Source organism: Canis lupus, chromosome 4 (assembly GCF_048164855.1).
Source record: "Canis lupus baileyi chromosome 4, mCanLup2.hap1, whole genome shotgun sequence".
Classification (NCBI taxonomy): domain Eukaryota; kingdom Metazoa; phylum Chordata; class Mammalia; order Carnivora; family Canidae; genus Canis; species Canis lupus.
Genome location: NC_132841.1, coordinates 28,373,669 through 28,394,083, shown reverse-complemented (window position 1 = coordinate 28,394,083; position 20,415 = coordinate 28,373,669). Strand labels below are relative to the sequence as shown.

Sequence of the window (20,415 nt, the reverse complement as noted above, 5' to 3'; positions counted from 1 at the left end):
GTCCCGCCGTGTTCCCACACTTTCGGGTTGGGTGCCAGGAGAAGGCACAGCCCCTGTTTGGGGTTTAATACAGGTAATTTCTCTGCAGGTACGAACCCTGGGTCCCCTGGGGTGATGGGGGGAGGTTTTCTGCTAGAATTCAACAGGTAAGTGCACCTGCCTTGCCCCACCTCCGCCATCCTTGTAGGATATTCTGAGCCTAAGGTGTCGGCCAGGACCTGGAGACGTGAAGGGACACCAAGTGTTATTCTCGGGTCCTGGGAGGTGAGGGAGCGTGGGACGCTGTCCAGGGAGGGAAACGGTGGCACCCTTTCTGCTGGGCACCAGCAGAGGTTGGTGGCCCTCTTTCAATGCCACTGTGCTGTGGGGGTGACAGTGCTGTTTCTAGGATGTGGTGCCCGTCATGGCCTAACATAACCTGAAAGAGAGGGCTGGTCATGTGCCCAGGGTGCCACAATGGGGATGGGCCCTCATACTGCAGGACACCTACTCTGTGCCATATCGTTTACTAGGCGACTGTCATATGCTCTGGACTCTGTACACAATTTTTTCAAATGTTGTGTCATTTGAACACAACAGGACATTGTTTTTGTTTACTAAGCCAGATATGCAAAACTTAAAATTGCATACTTGGAAGCATTTACTTTTTGTTGTTCAGAATATTACATTCTAGGTGAAAAATCAAAGCATCTTTTTCTCCCAAATATTAACATAGGCGCACGGCGAGAAACCGCCAATGATACATGGCAGGAGCATGAATTGAAATGTTAGATTCCATGGTCTTTGACATGGTGAGAGGTCCAACTCTTCCCACCTGAACTGTGACCACACTTAGCATCAGTAACCACTGTGGAAATAAATGAGGGCCACTCAGATGACAAGAAGCAAGGGCTACTCCCAGCTAGCCATAGGAAGGGAGTTGGCCCCCATGGCCCACCTTTGGCAGAGACTCAAAGGCAGGCAGGGTCGTGGGAGAGCAGTGTAGGGAAGAAGAAAGGCTTCAGGTGTGCACTGATTAGTCTGATGGCCCGAGAAGCTAGAGGCAGACTAACTAGCAGTGGGGCGTCCTGCATGATTGGTTAGGGGTGCGTATTTGGCTTTCTGTGGTTGGTTCTACTAAGCTAGACGCTGGGGCAAAAATTATGAAAGCTGGCAGGTATGGATGGATCAAATCTTGGCTATTTGGGGCCAACTGTTAGGGGGGTGGTTTGGCTTCCTGGACTGGTGGCGACAGACTGTGGATCCAAGTCCTATTTTTATAAATGGCCTGGCAGTTGTCCAATTGGTATACTCCATCTCACAACGAAATCACCAGCTATTACGATGAGATGCAATGTGAAGTGAGGACATAGCATCACCTGTGAGGCATTCGCGCCAAAAATGTTTCACCTGGATCTCATCAAGCCACAAAATTCAGCTACTGGCTTATAGGAAATTTAGGGAATGAAGAAACAGGCAAATCTACGAGGAGTAGTCTGCAAGATAATCACCTGGTCTCTTCAATGCTAGGTCTACAAAAGTGGGGGGGGGGGCAGTAGATGTATGGAAGGGACCATTTTAAAAGAAAAATGTCTTAAGAGACATAAAACCAACTATAAGGAAAAAAGTTGTAGGAGACACTTGAACAATAGAGATCTGAATATGGATTCAGAATGCAATTGTACCAGGGAATGGGTCTGGATGTTAGGGTGCAAGGGGAATATGTCGTGGCATTGCCAACCTCAACTCTTCAGGAATACAAGTGTCTCGTGTAATTTCCTTCGAAATGGGTTAGCAAGATCAAGGTGATGCAGCAGGACAAAATGTTGTCGGTCTAGACCTGGGTGGTGAACCGTGGGTTTTCATCACAGAAAAGCAGACTTCTCTGTGGACTTCTTAACACTAATGCTTAGAAAAAGGGTATTTTGATTGACCCTCGGTTCCCCTTGCTTCCTCTAAATAACCACTGTTACAGTTTGTGTCTATACAAGCAAGCAACAGACTTGTAAATTCTTTCTTAACGTTTTTACCTAAAATAAAATCATAACCTAGCTGCTTGATTCCCCCCTCACCCCCCCACACACATACACCAATACCGTGGGGATTCTTTCCATATCAAAACATGTGAACCTGCCTCATTCTTTTTATGACTGCAGTGAGAATATTTATTGGATGAATGAATCATCACTTATTAAATATACCCTTTTAAAAGTCATTTTTCTGCTGTTAAAAGCATTATCTAATTCTACTCTCAAAGAAAGAGTGCAGGAGGCATGAAAGGAAACAGGTTTGTTGCTTACCCGAAGACACATAGCCAAGTAAGAGAGAGAGCAGGCCAGGCTTTGAAGCCACGTCCATGTTTCTAGAGCCCTACACACCAAGCTCGTCAAACCAGTGCTTCTTCCAGTATCCTCCTTTGGGACTGGTTTGTCTTTGGCCTCTCAGAGACTGATCTCTGGTCACATGGTCTATAATCTTGGGGCATTCGATCAAGAGCCAAAATACCTCAACTGATTTGTATCTAACAATGGGTGAGTCACTTTAAATCCTTGTCTCTGATTTTTAGGATCCTTTTTTATAAGGGCAAGGGGCTGCTACTTCCTCATAACTAATAAGATAATGTCCTCGAAGGATGAGGAACAGGCAGGGACCACTGCCCGGAAAGCCGCACATCTCTGTCACTACCATCAATAGAAAACATTTCCCACACGGTGCACTGTTAATCCAAGTTCCTGGGAGCACGTCTGGTAGAGTCAGCTGTCCGTACCCTAGCTGTAAGGGAGCCCAAGAAAGCAAATGTGGGTTTTTAGCTTGGGGAGGCAGGACCTCCTAACGTGAGGGGTTTCCCAAATGGAGGGAGGCTCTTCAAAAGGTGCTGGGCGGCTTCAAGTGACAAATGTACATCGTGAATCTAAGTATCTTATGATAGACGTGGTACAGTCATTTCATAAGCCTATTTTTGAAGAACATTTAATGGCATGGGGAAATGCTCAAAATAAGGTCTATGAAAAGATACACAAAACCATACATCGAGGACGGTCTCATTATTTTTAAAAGGAAGGGGCAAAAGCTTTTCAATACAGGTGCCCGTTGGGGATCCTCTGAGAAGCAGGTGCCAACATGGGATTAGACATACAAGAGGTTTATTGGGGAAAACGCCTGTGAAGGATAAATGCGGGGGGGAGCTGGGCGTCCAGAGAAGCCCAGCTGGGGGCAGGTAGGGCTGACTCCTGTGGGGGAGAGAGGGAAGGGAGGGCAGAGAGGAAGAGCCTCAAACTGCAGTGCAATTCTGAGAAAATCTTGCCTGGGCCAAATCTCGACTCTTCCTGAGGAGAAGCTGCATTTGGAAGGTGCTAGAAGAGCCTTGCGTTCGGCACGACTACCTCTGTTGTGCTCGTCACTGCCAGGGTGTAGCCTCGGGGCTGGGGCTTGCAGGGACAGTAGCCGAAAGCGGTCCTTCTGGGGGAGCTGTGCCCCCAGAGGGTTCTCCTGAGGATTGGGTGGCCCATCCTCGTTAATGAAATGAGGGGTCGCTTTCGAGCTGGGTGCTCTGCACACAAGAGGTATTGGCAAACAGTGGTTATTAAAACTGCCCAAGTAACTTGTTTGCTGCCCTGTGGAATCCCTTCTTGCTGGGAAGCGCCGCGCAGGTACACAGTGCATGTAAAGTGCAAATATATGGGCCATGCGTGACAGTGTAAGCAAGGTTCGAGTGGCTCTGGGGCCACAGCCCTGTGCAGTCCCCCTTGCATGGGCACGTGGGAGCCCCCGAAGAGGGAACCTATATCCCCCTTTAAAGCAGCTGCTTCGGTGCTTCCCATCATAACTTTGTCACCCAACTGTGCTGCTCTTTTCCTCCACTTGCCAACTTTTTAAAATTTGGTCTGTAACATGGTTTCCCTGAAATTTTGCCTTAAAAGAGGAGGAGAAGGAGGCCAAAAACACTAGGGCTGGTTTTTTTTCCTGCCGTTCTACAGTTTTGAGTTCTAAGTTTGGGTGCTTTAGAAAAATAAGGGTCGGTCATCCCGAAAGCCAGCCCATTTATGTGGAGGACTTCATTTTTATGATTCTGATTTTAATTAACTCACACTTTAAACCCTCATACCTGCCAAGGGTTTCTTCTTCTATTGAGCATTTTCTGCCGTCCCTAAATTTAGGTTCTGTGGATTATAAAGGTCCGTAAGTAACTCAGGGACCCTTTAGAATAAGCCAGATCCCAAAATGTCTGTACTTTGAGAAAATCGGAGATTACCTGGTCCCAGCTTATCAGTTATGAAATCAGGACACTGAGACTTGCCCAAGCCCTCAGACACCTTTAGGGGCTTCTGCTGCCCCAGACGCATGGTCTCCCTGCCTCCTTGACATTACTGTGACTGCAGGGTCAGCTGGGTCAGCCTGTGGGCCTTCGGAGGCCAGGTGTAGCCTCCCATCCCTTGTCAACACTTCTATCCCAAGACAGGAAGAAGTGTGAGAGAGGTGGTAAGAGTGGGCGCGTCTCTGGTCTCTAGGCGTCCAATGAGAGATGCTCAGCTAGTTGTACAGCTCAACCGTGGACAGCTGAGGTGGTGAGGAGCTGTGGTGTCCTGAGGAAGCAGGAATAGCAACAGTAGTGGTAACAGCGTCATGGCCCTCACTATGTGCCAGCCTTCCCTAAGTGCTTCGTGTGTATTAAAACTTGCAACACTATTTGGTAGGTACTAGTGTCCCGATTTACAGATGGGGAAACTGAGACACCAGGAGTTGAGAAACTTGGCCTAAGGCCACACAGCTAACCAGGGTCTGTGCTCTCAACTCCTTTCTGAGAATGCCTGCCAGGCAACCAAGAAGGAGTCCATCCCCATCCCAGACTTGGGTGACGGGGCCAGGCCTGGGAGGAGGACCAGTAGCCACAGAAGATGGTGGGTGCGCGGATCCAACCAGGCACGTAGCTTTGCTGAGGGGAATGGGAGCCAGAGGAAAGGGTGACCCACACAAGATGTGGAGCCCATCCTCAAACTCAGCCGGGCCTGGTGGCCACCATGGTCACTGAGGTCATGCTTAGCTGGAGGATGTCCTTAGGGCAGGAGCACCTGCCTTTCTAGCCTCCTATACCCTCCCAAGAGGGCATGTGAGCCCTGGGGACAGTCTCTGTGCTGACTCGTTTATGCCCCAGCTGGAGGCTTGAGGCAGCCAGCCTTGCCATTGTCCACTTCAACGTAGCGGCGAGGCTGGCATCAGCCACGGGGGCAGGACCAGTCAGGGGTGTGGGACCCCTTACTATACCATGACCCTACTGACTCCTACTTGTGGCCCAATCTGCAGATACAGGGAGGCATCTGTTCAGTTAGGACAAGGACACCAGTACTTAAGATGTCATCTCATGGGAGGTTCCTCAGTTTTGGGAACTTGCCAAACGTGGTGCCTTCTTCCTCCCGCCCCCTCGGCTCCCCATACCCTACAGGCAGGATTGGGGGGCCGTCTGTTTCCACAGTGGACACTGTTGACTGTAAGAGATTCCCTTTAAGGAATCACTTTCAAGAAAATGTTTTTAGACTTCACCTAGAAGGGACCTGCTAGAAATAAAGACCTGTAGGTGTTGCCTGGGGGACTAGATGTAGTTTTCAAATGTGTTCCCAGCCAAGCTGCAGTTTTCAAGGATCCTGCTACCTCTGTGGGTAGGCGGGAGCCAGGCTCTTCGCTTGCGGAAGGATCTCCTGAGAAGCCCCCCTTAAGCTGCGTCCACGTGAGCTGAATGGGCAACCTTGCCTCATGGGGGTAAACGTTCTCGAACACAACTCCCAGCTCCCGGGGAGGGGTAGTTCAGTGTGCATTCCTCTGGGGAGGCGGTTTCCCTTGGAATAGTGCTTAGCCTTAGCCCCGGCAGCTGAGGGCCACCGCATAGAAACGGCATCCAGGGAGGCGTTGTCATGGCGAGGAATCTGGTTGGCCTCTGAGAGAATCCTGAGGGACAAAGTGGTTGAGCATCTGCGGAATCACAGCACCAGCTTGCGACACTAGTGGGGATCTGAACCATCAAGAACACCATCCTATTTGTGGGCAAGAGCGTGTCTCACCGTTCAGGGTCAGAGGCCAACAGCAACACTGTATAGAAGCAGTAGAAGCAATGGCAGCAAAATGCTACGGCTGGTTCCCGTTGCTGCTTGCCCCAGGAGGCCAGAGCAACAGGCTGGGCAACCTCCAGGGAGTCTGGGGCAGCCTAAGGAGTCCCCAGGACAGATCCTGGGCTGGCCTATTAATCTAGAAGGCAGAAAATCAGGAGTAGGTCTACATGAAAATACCACACTACGTGCTGTCACCTTGACCCCTGGAGTAGGCCAAGTGCTCACACAGAGGGAAGAGACAGGCGGCCAGATCCCTGAGCATTGCACACTTCAGCCACATGGCAGACCCTGAGGATGAATCCAAAGACCTTTAAGAGGCACGTGATGCCTCGCTTCCAATATCTGAAGGACTATCAGAACCGGGCCTGTGGACAGAACTTCCCAGAGGGCGGTTGTGGCTCAGTCTGGGGAAGAGCTTTCTGGCCGCTGCACCTGTTTCAGGGTGTGATGAGTCCCTGAGATGCCAGGCCTAGGATGGCCGATTAATGCCTACTTGTTCAAAACGACAACTAAAACACTTCTTAATGAAACGACTTCTTAAGTCTCTGTGACACTCCTTGGAACGAGGAGCAGCAGCACGAGAGGCTGTCGGTGCCATCCCACCCAAGGCTGCCTTCCCGAGAGACTCAGAGTGACAGCTGCTTTCCTGGCTTCCTTAGAAAGCCTGACTATGCTACTTGTTTGTAGCTCATGGGAATGCTAACTCACTTAGGGCAGGTGTCTTGAGTAAGCCATTGGAATTTTCTTCTTGTATATAGCGTTAAGGTAGTCTCTGAGTATAGAAATCTCTCCAAAGTGCCAGAGTGTTTTCTTTTTCTCAAGCCAAGAGAGTCAGCATTAAAAGGTTACCGCCTCTAAATCACTGTGACCTTGTCAGAGTCACCCAAGTTCTTTGAGTTTCAGTTTTCCCATCTGGAAAGATAGGGTGTGGGGCAAAGGATCATGGAAGATCCCCCTAGGAGAGCAGTCAGCCTCTTGACCATGTGGAGTCTGGGGAGGAGACCATGGCCTAGCTAATGCAGGTTGTCCACTCTTTGGATAGGGAAGCTGGCACTTGATGCGATGGAAGCGATGCCTCTTGGCCTGGACTAGGATGGGTTGAGCCGGGACCATAAGGAAAGTTGGTCAGAGTTTGTCTGGGTCTCAAAGTGTGATTTAACCAAGCAGAAGAGGGCCTGACTGGGATTGCTGACTAGGGCTGGGCCTTCCTTCGGTGTCCCCTGTCCTTGGCTCCCAAGCATTAGGGCAGGGCCGGCACTCCACTGCCTTGCTTCCAATGCCTTTCTGCAGTAGAGCCAAGCCTTTCCGCCCTACTGGCTAATTTTCTCCTAAGGGTGGGCTGAACAGATCTGATTATGACTCCTATACTTTCCGACTTAGACAACATTTTATAAAACTAAAACACTTCCCTGCCTAGGTTATACTGACCAGCAAAAAATTAGTTCTGAACCCATGATACATTTGGAGTCAGACATATTCCTTTGAACTCATAGCTTCAATTTTTAATTCTTTTCAACACTGGAGTTTGAAATCACAGAGATAGTATTTGCTTATTGTGGGCATTCTGATAACACAGAAGAATATAGTGTGAAGAAGGAAGGTCCCCCTTTGTTTCCAGAAACTTTTAGCACATTCCTTTCCCCCTGTGGTTGTGTAAGGGTTTAGTGGCACCTGCCTGGTCTTAATGCATTTATAGACCTCTAGTCTTCTTATGCATACATGGGGTCATACTATATATATTGTGTTATTTGCTCTTAAAAAAAAAAACCCAACAAATAAGTTTATCCAAACTCACTGTAATAAGAGAGAACACCTGAAGATCTTAGCAGGGTCCCAGAAAGGGAAAGTAGGAAGTTGGATTATTGTGAACCTTTGGGTCTGGGCTCAAGTGGTTTAAGGCAGACAGGAAGCTGATTGAGATTGGCAAAATTTTATGATACTGTAATTTAGGATTGGTACCAGCGAGGAGAGAGTCTTCAAGTGTTTCTTGATAAGTAAATTATAAATAGTTTACAGCTGACTTGAATAAGTTGACTTGTGGGAATTCCTTTATTTTCACCATTTCTAACACTTTTTCCATCCACATTTCCATCTTGTATCATACTCCTTCTGCCTGAAGAATTTTCTTTAGTATTTGTTGTAGTATAGGTCTGATGACAGTGACTTTTTTTTTTCAGCTTTGTGTAGCATGAAAAAGTCTTTCCTCTTCTTTAAAAAAATTTAAGTGTATCTTATTGTCATGTTTTCTTTGTAGTGATTTTAAAGCCAGTCGCTGTTTATTAAGCTATCTCTGAGAATGACTTACCTATTAATGACATAGCTATATCTGTTTATAGTGGGCCATACCATACAATGTAAGTGCCTTGCCATAGTTAATTTAAAGCAGATGATTACTATTTTTTGTCTGTGATTTTTTGTGTATTTTTTAAAAATCTTTTATTTACTTATTCATGAGAGACACAGAGAGAGAGAGAGACAGAGACAGAGAGGCAGAGACACAGGCAGAGGGAGAAGCAGGCTCTATGCACAGAGGCTGATGTGAGACTCGATCCCTGGCCTCCAGGATCACACCCCTGAACCGAAGAAGGCAGACGCTTAACTGCTGAGCCCCCCAGGCATCCCACTAGTGTATTTTTCTTAAATTGAGGTGAAATTCACACAACATAAAACTAACCATTTAGAATTTAAATTTAGTGTTATTTAGGATATTCACAATGTGTATAGCCATCACCACTTGTCTAGTTCTAAAATATTTTCATTACCCCCAAGTGGTCAGTTCCCACCCCCCACTCATCCCCAGCTCCTGGAAACTACTAATCTGCTTTCTATCTCTCTATGCATTTACCTACTTTGGGTAGGTCATATAAGTGGAGTCTTTTTTTTTTTTTTTGGAATTTTTTTTAAATTTTTATTTATTTATGATAGTCACAGAGAGAGAGAAAGAGAGAGAGAGAGAGGCAGAGATACAGGCAGAGGGAGAAGCAGGCTCCATGCACCGGGAGCCCGATGTGGGATTCGATGCCGGGTCCCCAGGATCGCGCCCTGGGCCAAAGGCAGGTGCCAAACCGCTGCGCCACCCAGGGATCCCTAAGTGGAGTTTTATAACGTAGCACTTAGCATAATGTTTTCAAGATTTATCTGTATTGTATCTATTGTACTGCATTCCTTTTTTTCTTAAAAAATTATTTATTTAGAGGGAGAGGGAGGGAGAGAAAGAGAGAGAGAGAGAGAATCTCCAACAAACTTTGTGCTGATCACGGAGCCCCAAGCGGGGCTTGATCTCACCGCTCTGAGATCATGACCTGAGCCAAAATCAAGAGTCTAACACTTAGCAGACTGAGCCACCCAGGAGTCCCTATACTACATTCCTTTTAGGGCTCAATAATATTCCCTTGTATGGTTATGCCATGTTTTACTTATCCATTTATTCATTGATGGAAGGAAATTTGGTTGTTTCTCCCTTTTGGCTATTGCCAATTTTGCTCCTATGAACATTCTTTTAAGGTATTTGTTTGAATACCTGGTTTTAGAATTTGGAGTAGATATCTAAGAGGATGGAATTGCTGGTCATATGGTAATTCTGTTTAACTTTTTTTTTTTTAGATTTATTTATTTGAGAGAGAGAGCACACATGTGGCACACAGGAGCAGGAGGGACAGAGGGAGAGAAAGAATCCCAAGCGGACTCCACACTGAGCGTGGAGCCCGATGCAGAGCTTGATCTCACAACCCTGAGATCATGACCTGAGCCGAAACCAAGAGTTGGATGCCTAACTACTGAGCCACCCAGGAGCCCCTCTACTTAACTTTTTGATGAACCCACCTTGATTTTTTTTTCAAAATATTTATTCATGAGAGACACAGAGTGAAAGGCAGAAACATAAGCAGAGAGAGAAGCAGGCTCCCTGTGGGGAGCCCAATGTGGGACTCGATTCCAGGACTCCAGGATCACGCCCTGGACCAAAGGCAGACGCTCAACCACTGAGCCACCCAGGCATCCCCCCTCACCTTCATTTTTGAAAGATATTTTCATTGTTATAAAATTTGGGGTTGGCAGTTTTGGTCTTTTTTTCTTTTTAGTATTTCAAAGATGTCAATCCATTACCTTCTGAGGTTCATGGGTTTTTTAGGTATATTATTAGTTTCCTTTAATTTTAGAAACTTCTTGACCATTAGGTTCAAGTATTTATTCTGTTTTCTCTTTTGCATCTTCATTGACTCTAGACTGGTATTATCCTACAAATTTTGAATGTTCTTTTCTGGATATTGTTTTTGCTTCCACTCATTTCTCTTTATGTTTCAATTTAGATAATTTCTATCGATCTGTTCTTTGAAGCTCAGTGATTCTTTCCTCAGCTGTGTGTAGTGTGTTGACCTGCCTGTCAGAGTAATTCTTCATTTCTGACATCATGTTATATCCAGCATTTCCGTCTGACCCTATTTTATAGTTTCCCTATCTCTGCCGAAATTTCCCATCTGTTCATGCAGATTGTCTACCTTTTCCATTGGATCACTTAATGTTTAAACTCTGTAGTAATCCAAGATCTGGATCATCTCTGAATACAGTTGTATTTATTGCTTTATATATATTTTTTGACAATAGGTTGTTTTATCTTGCTTTTTAAATTTGTCGGGACATTTTTAATTTAATGCAGGACATCATTTTGAAAGACTAGAGGAGACTAAGATAATCACTATTTATGCCCAGAAATGGACATGCCTCCTCTGTCAGGTTGTTGGTATGGAGAGTGGAATCAGTCTAGTCATGAGATGGGTAGTTTTCTATTTCTTTGGTGATGTCCTTTATCCCAGTGTATCCACAGACTTCAAATTCCTTTAGAAGTGGGGTGCTAAAAGTAGGGTCTGGGATGTAAGTGGGCCTGGGGATGTCAGAGGGTTTTTCTTATGTTCCAGCTGCACCACCAGCTTTTAGAAGTCCATACCCATACACAGAGAGGGGGTCTCCCTATGCTCTTGCCTCTTTGCACTAGACTCTGGTGGCCTACTTGCTAACATGCTCATGCTGGAAGTGGGAGGGGTTTTTTGTTGTCCTGACCATCCTTGAACTTAGGCAAGCTTTACATGTGTGGGTCTTGGGGCTGGACTTTTTTCAGCATCTCTTCTCCCCCTCATGGCAACGAAACTCTGCCGTGTATCTGCAGTTGGACCTGGATGGGAAAGTTTCCTGCTGTTCTTTCCAGTGGTAAGAGACCTATGCTTCATATAGATACAGGGTCTGGAGTTTAAGAGATTTTGCTTTTTCTGCTGAATTCCATTAGTTTAGATGTGACCTAATCTCATTATTTCCCCACTGATGGACATTTGTGCCATAAAACATCATAAAAATGGTGCAAGTTACTTTGTCTATGTGTGAATGCTTTCCTAGAATGGATGCTCAGAATGAAATTTCTGGGATGAATGGGGCAATGAATGGTTTATTTTTTTGTTTTGTTTTGTTTTTTAGAGAGAGAGAGAGATAAAGCACGAGTTGGGGGTCGGGGAAGGGGCAGATGGAGAGGGGGAGAGAAAATCTCTGCTGGGCACAGAGCCGGACTCGGGGCTCAGTCTCACGAGCCTGAGATCATGACCTGAGCTGAAATTGAGTTGAGTGCTTAACCAACTGAGCCACCCAGGGGTGCCTGAATGAAGCACGGTTTAAAGTTGTGATAAAAACTGACTTCCTTGATTTTTTTTTCACTTACTATATTGACCTTTCAGATTAGTAAAAAAACAAAAACAAAAACAAAAACCAGCAACAACAAGAAAACCCTTTTGTTGTTATGAGGGGTTCAAACAGTAAAAAGACCTCTGATAAAAAATGATGTATGGGGTAGCCTGGGTGGTTCAGCAGTTTAGCACCTGCCTTCAGCCCAGGGCCTGATCCTGGAGACCTGGGATCAAGTCCCACCTCGGGCTCACTGCATAGAGCCTGCTTCTCCCTCTGCCTATGTCTCTGCCTCTCTCTCTCTCTCTGTCTGTCTCTCATGAATAAATAAAATTTAAAAAATATTTTTTAAAAATGATGTATACCTCTGGTATGGAAAAATTAAGAAATTGTTACTTAATCGATTTTTTTTTTTTGGTGACATTTCCATTCTATGTCCTAAACCACTGTATAGTATTCTCACCATACCTTTTGAACTGCCCTCTATGATATCTCCTTTATAATAAATGTTGCCAGTCCAGTGCAGAGCCTCCTCGTCACAGCTCTGGTGGCCTGGAGCTGGAAGTATGCTCTCTCTGCTTGGAGCACCTTCCCATTTGTGCTATTCTGAGAACACCTCACCTTTTATCTCTGTGATAGGATCAGACCTGTTATTATGGCCTTTTTTTTTTTTTTATGGTCAGGGTATCTTTATCATAGATGAAAATATTTAGCAGCAATACCTCATTTGTATAGAGATTCTTTTACCTAGCAACCTCAGTTATCCAAAAATTATTTTTCTTTAAAAAAAGTCAGGGGGGATATATGGCAACAATCAAAGTAGGTGCTCCAGAACCCATGCACTAATGTTAAAGACACTGCATGAAAAAAACCAAACCCTTCCAGGCACTTGGGACATATTTTGGTTCTTAGCATAGATACATTTTATTATTGGTGTTTTTCAGTTGCCAGGAAATTGGACTCTGGTTTGGAGAGGATTGTTTGGGGCAGATATACTAAGCCCAATATGAAGACATTAGATAGAAAAATCGCTAAAGAAGAAAGAGTGGTCCAGGTTACCTGACTTAGCATAACCAATGAGGGCTCCTGCCACTTCTTGAGGTTAGTAAAGCAAGGCCGCCTTACTAACCTATAGTGTGGGGATGTGCTGGTGGGGAAATCAGGATGGGGAAGCAGCATTCTGGAGCTTTATTGATCAGTGAGCATGCTTAGCTGATGCTGTTTGGTCTAATGGTGAATTAATGACAAGCGTATTTGATCTGTTCAGGGTCTACTATATGTGCCAGGTACTTTACATATATTTTTTGTATTCTCACAAGGACCTAGAAAAGTAACTGCTTCTTACTGTCATTTAACAAATAAGGAAACAGAAAATGGAAACAGAAATGATTCGGCCCTAGATCTCATAACTGGAAAGTGCTAAAGCTGGGATTTGAAGTTATGGGGGTCACCCTCTTTACAGACAGACCAGCTCTGTTGTTTGCAAAAAGAAGAAACCTGAAAGATGCTTCTTCCTCAAATAAGGAGTGGGGGTATGTGGTAGGGCCACTTGCATATGGTAGGCTCCCATTCAGGACCTTGCACGGGGACAGAGGCCTGTGGGGCCTTTTGCTCAAGAGATACAGTGACTTTTGCAGACCACATAGCCCGGGCCAGGGCTGGCAGCTGTGGGGAAGGCAAGGGGGGAGAAGAACGTGGTCTTAATCTCAGGAGCTTTTAGTTCAGCTGTGGAAACAAGATACTCAAACAAAATAACAAGGAGGCACTGGATCCTTGGTTATTTATTTGATATTATTTTGTTTGGTTTGTTTCCTGACATTTGTCCTGTCCCCACCCCTGAGTGGGCCATCTGGGCCCCAGGCTCCAGGAGGCCAGACATAGGCCACCAGAGACTAGTGGTGCAGGGGAGCTCAGGTAGGCTTCCCAGCAGAAGTGTGCTGAAACAGGCCTTGGTCTGTGGGAAGGGCTCAGGCAAGAGTACAGGAAGTGAGAGTCTGGTCCCGGTGACTATCAGAAGCTGAGTTCCCTCTCCTCAGTGTCTGAGGTAGCCTGTCTTCATGATGGGCAAATCCCCATTGCATCTTAAATGGGGAGCTCCAACTCAATCCCAGTTGATAGTGGAGATTTGATTAGAGAAGTCCGTCCTCCCTAGGTCCCACCCTCATTGGCTCCTGAGTGGACCTCTCTCCCAGGGCCGCTCCTTGCTTTTATTCATTGAACACCTGCACGTGCTGGGCGCAGGGAAACAAAGGTGAATAAGACATGGTCCCTGTCCCCAGGAGCCCACAGTCTTGCGGGGAGGCAGGCGTGCCAGAAGGCTGCGCGTCAGAGCGTGGGCACCATGGTAGAGCTCTGTGGAGACAGCTCCCTGCCCTCCTGCCTTCCCTGTGAGACGGGAGTTTTCTGTGTGGCACCACTCCCCGGGTTTAGAATGCTCTGTCCCATTCCTCTGCTGGGGAGGAACTCCCAATTCCAATTCTGGGATTTTCCTGCTGTCCTGTTCATGCTGGACATAGGACAAGGACCCAAGTGTCAGGGCGGCCTGTGTGGTCAGGATCCCTCAGTGTGCCTGGGCAGAGGGTCTGTCACAGGCAGGAGATGGGGGTGAGAACCTCCCGGAACAAAGAGCCAGTGTGGCTGGGGGCAAGTGTGGGAGCCCATCTCTGCAGAGAGCCTTTCCTCGCCAGCCCCACCTGTGGTGGGTGCTGTGGCAGTCGGGGATGGGGGACCCGGTGGATTGCTTGGTGAGCTAAAGGGATTTCTTATAAATTGGGTAAGTTTTGACCAAAATATAGTCAGCCATATGTAACATGAATCACATTTTTTTTTCATGACTCACATTTTAAAATATTTTTAATACAACATCTTCCATTTAAATTCAGAATGCAAGAGGCTAAGAGCCCCAGGGCCCATGCTTAACCCCAACAGACATTCTTTACAGAAGGCGGAGGTCAGATTCCTCACTCAAAAATGTGCCAATGACGTCAGCAGAGATCATCTGTAGGGTTTGGAACATGGCCCTTGTGTAGGGCACAAAGCAGAAGGAGAGTTTAGATGCTAGCATCTGGTACTGAGTCTTGGGGAGTTTTGGGTAGCAAACAGTATTCGAAAGACAAAGAACTGGATTGGCTTCAAGGAAATGTTTTCTAATAGAAATGTTTGAAAATGGGGTAAGATTTTTTGAGAGGTCCTAATAAGCTTTTTACAAACCTTCTACAGATTTAGATGGGATTTCAAACACTGAATGGGAAAAATAGGGAAATGATTAAGTTTCTTTGAGCTTCCCCAAGCAAACAAACTTAGATCTAAAATTAAAATACTGTATACAGTCTTGAGAGGATACTGATTTTACCATTATGAAAAAGGGTTCTTCTTTCAGGATTATGCACTGGAAGCACATTAACCACCCTCTACTGAGGTAATAAAGAATCCTCTGACACCCAGAGTTCTCGTTCTAAGGGTTACTTCCTAAAACAGGAAGTATTTGTTCATTTTGTAAAGTATCATCCTTATCAAATAATATTTATGAATAAAAGTGCTATGCTTGCTGTTATGCAGAAAGGAAAATCTGCTTTCTAGAAGCTCGTGCTCTAAAACAAACTCTTTTGAAGATGGAAGAATGTTTAATTTTCTTCAAATTCCAATGTGTACCAGAAAGCTAGTTTTGGACTTAGGCTCCGGAAAGATAGAGCATGTGCTGGTAGCCGTGGGTGGAGTGTTCAGAGCCTCCGCATCTCAGGTCCCGACTGTTCTCCTCCCACCTGCCTGCCTGGAACGTGGGTTTGCCGAGCTAGGATTTGCAGGTTGTACTGGGCCAGGGGAGTGGGTGTCACTCATTACCTCTGGGCTGACCCTGCTGCGTGGCCTAGATAGCGCATCATCCAATTGACTTTTTGATGGAGAGCTGACGTTGTGCCAAGTTCTTTTCTGAGTGCCCAGAATGCCAGGGGGCTGCCCTGAAGATCCTGACAGCTATCTGGTGCTGGTGATGCGGGGAGGGCCCATCACCTTCACACACAGAATTGTGGTGGGCGCTTAGCAGCTCCAACAGTGTTTTTCTCGTTAGGTTGTGAAAGAGCATCCAAACGTAAGACTTCAGTTTGCTATCCAATCAGGAGCAATGTAGAAAAACAACCAGATGCAAAACTGAATGCATCTGCTTTTCTCCTTTAGGTCTGAGACACTGCATCAGAAAGAAGCTAAGTATGGCTTCAGCCAAGACCCAGGTCCTGGAGCAGGATATGGAGTCGCTGACATTTGTGTAAAAGACCTGGGAACCCATTTGAGCAAGACCTATAGAAGAGAAGGAGAATCATAAGGAGAAGGGGTTTGTTTTTTTTTGTGAACAGAGTCCAGATATCCCCAGCAGGGCACCTAGATTCTAAAGAATGAGCAAAATAAGCTTCAGCCAAGCAAAAGGGTTGTCTGAGTACCATCATGAACAGCACCATCTGGTAGACTGAGATCCATAGAGGGCAGGAGACTTTAGGATGGATATATGGGGTGTTTGAGGGCTGGGAGGTCTTCTAGCGTTTTTTTGCTTCTTACAAAAACTTGAGGCACTCGACTTTCATCTGAGGGGAGTCTAGGCAGCAGGCTCTATGCTGGGGTGGGAGGAGGTAGGAATACAAAGATGAACAAGGCATAGTCTCTGCCCTAACCCCTTGGGTGAGGCAGACATGACAAAACACGTAGAAATCACTACACTAGAGGCATGAACAAAGCCCTGTGGAAATGAAACTTCCAGGGAAAGCCTGGCAAAGCTTCACAGAAGAAGTGACATTTGAGCTAAAACTTGAAGAGTCAGATTTGGCCATGTAGGGAAGTAGGTCTGGGCCTACCGAGCCGCTGGTTGACAGATCTAGAAGTATGGAGGAATGGGGTGTGTTTTATAGTCGGGCCCACAGAGCTGGGACCAAGGGCACAGGAGAGAGGGGCCGAGGATGAAGCTAGACACAGGATAAGATTTGGAATGTGCCACGGGAGATCATTTGGGAAACTATTATGGCCTTAAAATGAATAAGGCAGAATCAGATTTTGGGGGGAAGATTAATTCCCAATGGATTGGAGGCAAGGGACACTGGTTCAGAGGAAGGAGCCAGTTAAGAAGCTACTGGTAAGGCATGGATGAATTGAGTGTTCCTAATGGTGACACCTCAGGTCTGAACTTGTCTAGAAATGAAATTTCTTGTGGATCCCGGGTGGCTGACAATCTCCTCCCCTCTGGTTTCCCAGCGGTTCTCATTCTGGCCTATTTTCTTCCTTTATCTTTTTCTTAATAGTTCCTGATATGTAAGCATTAAAAAAAACCTCTGAAAAATCCTGCTTTCATCTCATGTAAATTGATAGTATTTTTACTTTCAGAATAGTTGCACTCACGGTATTCTCCATTTCATTTCTTGTTGGAGGAGAGATTTACAGTCTTCCGTTCAGTAATCATTGTCATCCGCTTTGTTTTGATCTTGTTGGAACCTCAGTTGTTTCTAACCTGGACCCGGTCTGTGACTATGGCCCCCGAGGACGTCTGCATTTTGGAATTTGTGATTTTCTCTGTGGTTTGATACTATAGTTTTGACTTTGAAAAAAAAAAAAAAAAAGCATTGCATGCATATGGTAAAAACCCAAATGTTATGAAGGATATCCAGTTAAGATAAGCTTCCCTTGCTTACACTTAGCACCCAGCCCACTCTCCGTTCCCTTCCCGGACACATCTATGGCACCAGAAGAACTGGTTACATTTCCAGGAAGAGTGCATGCAAAAGGCAACAAGCAGACATGTGCCCCAATTCCTTGGTGACTTAACTTGCTGATTTTGATTGGTTTGTTTCCTGACATTTGTCCTGTCCCCACCCCTGAGTGGGCCATCTGGGCCCCAGGCTCCAGGAGGCCAGATATAGGCCATCAGAGACTAGTGGTGCAGGGGAGCTCAGGTAGGCTTCCCAGCAGAAGTGTGCTGAAACAGGCCTTGGTCTGTGGGAAGGGCTCAGGCAAGAGTACAGGAAGTGAGAGTCTGGTCCCGGTGACTATCAGAAGCTGAGTTCCCTCTCCTCAGTGTCCGAGGTAGCCTGTCTTCATGATGGGCTGGGCGGACCCGGTTGTGTGGCCGCACCCCCCAAATCCCCATTGCATCTTAAATGGGGAGCTCCAACTCAATCCCAGTTGATGGTGGAGATTTGATTAGAGAAGTCCGTCCTCCCTAGGTCCCGCCCTCACTGGCTCCTGAGTGGACCTCTCTCCCAGGGCCGCTCCTTGCTTTTATTCATTGAACACCTGCACGTGCTGGGCGCAGGGAAACAAAGGTGAATAAGACATGGTCCCTGTCCCCAGGAGCCCACAGTCTTGCGGGGAGGCAGGCGTGCCAGAAGGCTGCACGTCAGAGCGTGGGCACCATGGTAGAGCTCTGTGGAGACAGCTCCCTGCCCTCCTGCCTTCCCTGTGAGACGGGAGTTTTCTGTGTGGCACCACTCCCCGGGTTTAGAATGCTCTGTCCCATTCCTCTGCTGAGGAGGAACTCCCAATTCCAATTCTGGGATTTTCCTGCTGTCCTGTTCATGCTGGACATAGGACAAGGACCCAAGTGTCAGGGCGGCCTGTGTGGTCAGGATCCCTCAGTGCGCCTGGGCAGAGGGTCTGTCACAGGCAGGAGATGGGGGTGAGAACCTCCCGGAACAAAGAGCCAGTGTGGCTGGGGGCAAGTGCGGGAGCCCATCTCTGCAGAGAGCCTTTCCTCTCCAGCCCTTGTGATTTGGGTTGAGTCTTGGCCAGATGTGTCCCTTTGAGACAGGTCTGCCTGCCCTGAAGTCCTGAGGCAGGACTTTCCCAAGGGGTCACAAGTCTCAGGGGCTTGTGTCTTTTCTTCGGTTTTCGGAAGTCACTTCAGCCGTCCTCCCCGCCAAAGGACAAAGGCTACAAAAGGAGATGCTGAGTGTGGTGACAAAAAGTTACCTCCGTCTGCCTGAGCCATTCGAGAAGCATTCCCAGGGGAGTTGCCACGTCCTGGGGGAGGAACAGCAAGGGGGGCAAGGGTGTGCTCTGCATGGACAGGGGCCCTGGGCGGGGGTGGGTGAGGCCAGGACGGGGTCCGCGGAAGGCCCAGGAAGGAGCGGATTGGGTAGAGATGGCAGGACTGTAGGGTGTAGCAGGGAGGGAGAACACGGGCTAATCCGTGGTTGACAGACGGAGATGTGGGTTGGTTTTTTCTTCCCCTAGAAGCGAGTCTAAGGATTTCACGGTGATGAGGGGGCGCTGTTTCCTACAACTCAGGTTTATGTTGTAGAGAAGCTCAAGTTGGATCAGAGCTGATATTTAAGTTTGGCTACTTCAGAACTCAGGATCGCTCCCCACTGACCCCCCCACCCCCCACCCACTCCCACCCCCACCCCACCCCTGCTCTCCTTCGCTGCCCATCTGGCCCATCAGTGAACAATGTTTGGAAGGAGGCCAGGGTGTGTGGCTGAGGGGCCGTCTCTGAGGGCCGGAGGGCAGGCTCTCAGAGACCCAGTAGCAGCAAGGAGACCTGGGGCCCAGGCCGGGACAGTCACCCGGCCGAGAGAGTCTGTGACAGGGAGCGGCCCAGAACCCACCCCACTTTAGCCTGCAGGCCGCATGCTCCCTGGGGCGGCCCCGGGCTCCGGGCTCAGCTCCCCAGGCACATAGCCTCAGCATCTCAGTGACGGCAGAGCCTTCCCGGCAGCCGCTGTGGATCAGGCGAGGAGAAGGCTGCAGGGCAGGCGCAGGTGCTGCGGTACACACCACAAAGCTGTGTATGCTGCAAAGTGTGGGGAGGAAATGGGAGCTGGGAGGTGGGGATATGTGTGGGGCCCGGGGGGGGGGGGGTTGGGGGCAGCGCCTCAGTGTAATGCCGTCCCAGGGTCTTCAGCTGGACCGCCAGGCCTGTAGCTGTGGGTGGAGAGCTCAGAGCCTCCCAGCCTCCTGTCTCCCACCCTTGGCCTTCTCCCACCTGCCTGCCTTGGAAGTGTTCTAAGAGTTGGGGATTTGCTGGTTATACTGGGCCAGGGCAGCAGCCGGCGCTCCCTCACCTCTGGCCTGACCCTGCTGTGTTGCCCAGATAGAGCACCATTCAGGGACTTTTTCGTGGACGCTGACAGTGTGCCATAGTCTTTTCTGAGTGCTCAGGATACAAGGGTATTGTATCAGAATGTGCCCTGCCCTTGAAATGCCACAGCCACCTGGTGATGCTGATGCCAGGAGGGTCCCTCACCTTCCACTTAGTCACGGGGAGCAGTCCTGACTGTGAAACGTGCACTTCGTGTAGCCATGGGCTCCCAGCAAAACACAGAGTCCTTGACTTTATGCCATCCTCTTCCCGCCGCTCCTTCCACCACCCACCACTCCTGGGCTTTTCAAGCTTCCACGTGACTTAGGAGATTCTTCACTGGCTCATTCTATCACATGGGGCTTTCCCCTCTGAGTGGACCTCAAATTGTAATCCCGACACACCCCTCCCCAATTCTCTACATCAACCATGCTCTAATGGACAGTCAAGTGACAATCATCCAATCGGGGATCATTTGTCTTGGGAACTAGTCATACTTTTAAAAACACATTGAAAAATAAATAAAAATAAAAACACATTGACTTCTCGGTGCTTTCTCTCAAATATTGTTGGCATAGTATCAGAGAAGTGAGACTAGTTTTAACCTTGGCTGCA

General features: G+C 47.6%; 1 long non-coding RNA gene across 1 annotated transcript in view; it reads right to left on the bottom strand.

Annotated features, from left to right (window-relative positions):
• The window catches only part of LOC140632073 (uncharacterized), a 29,405-nt gene extending 10,318 nt beyond the window's left edge, over nucleotides 1-19,087 (bottom strand). The window contains exon 1 of the long non-coding RNA XR_012029586.1: nucleotides 2,280-19,087. This is a non-coding gene — a long non-coding RNA (uncharacterized lncRNA). The remainder of the gene's footprint in view (nucleotides 1-2,279) is intronic.
• Nucleotides 19,088-20,415: the final 1,328 nt, after the last annotated feature.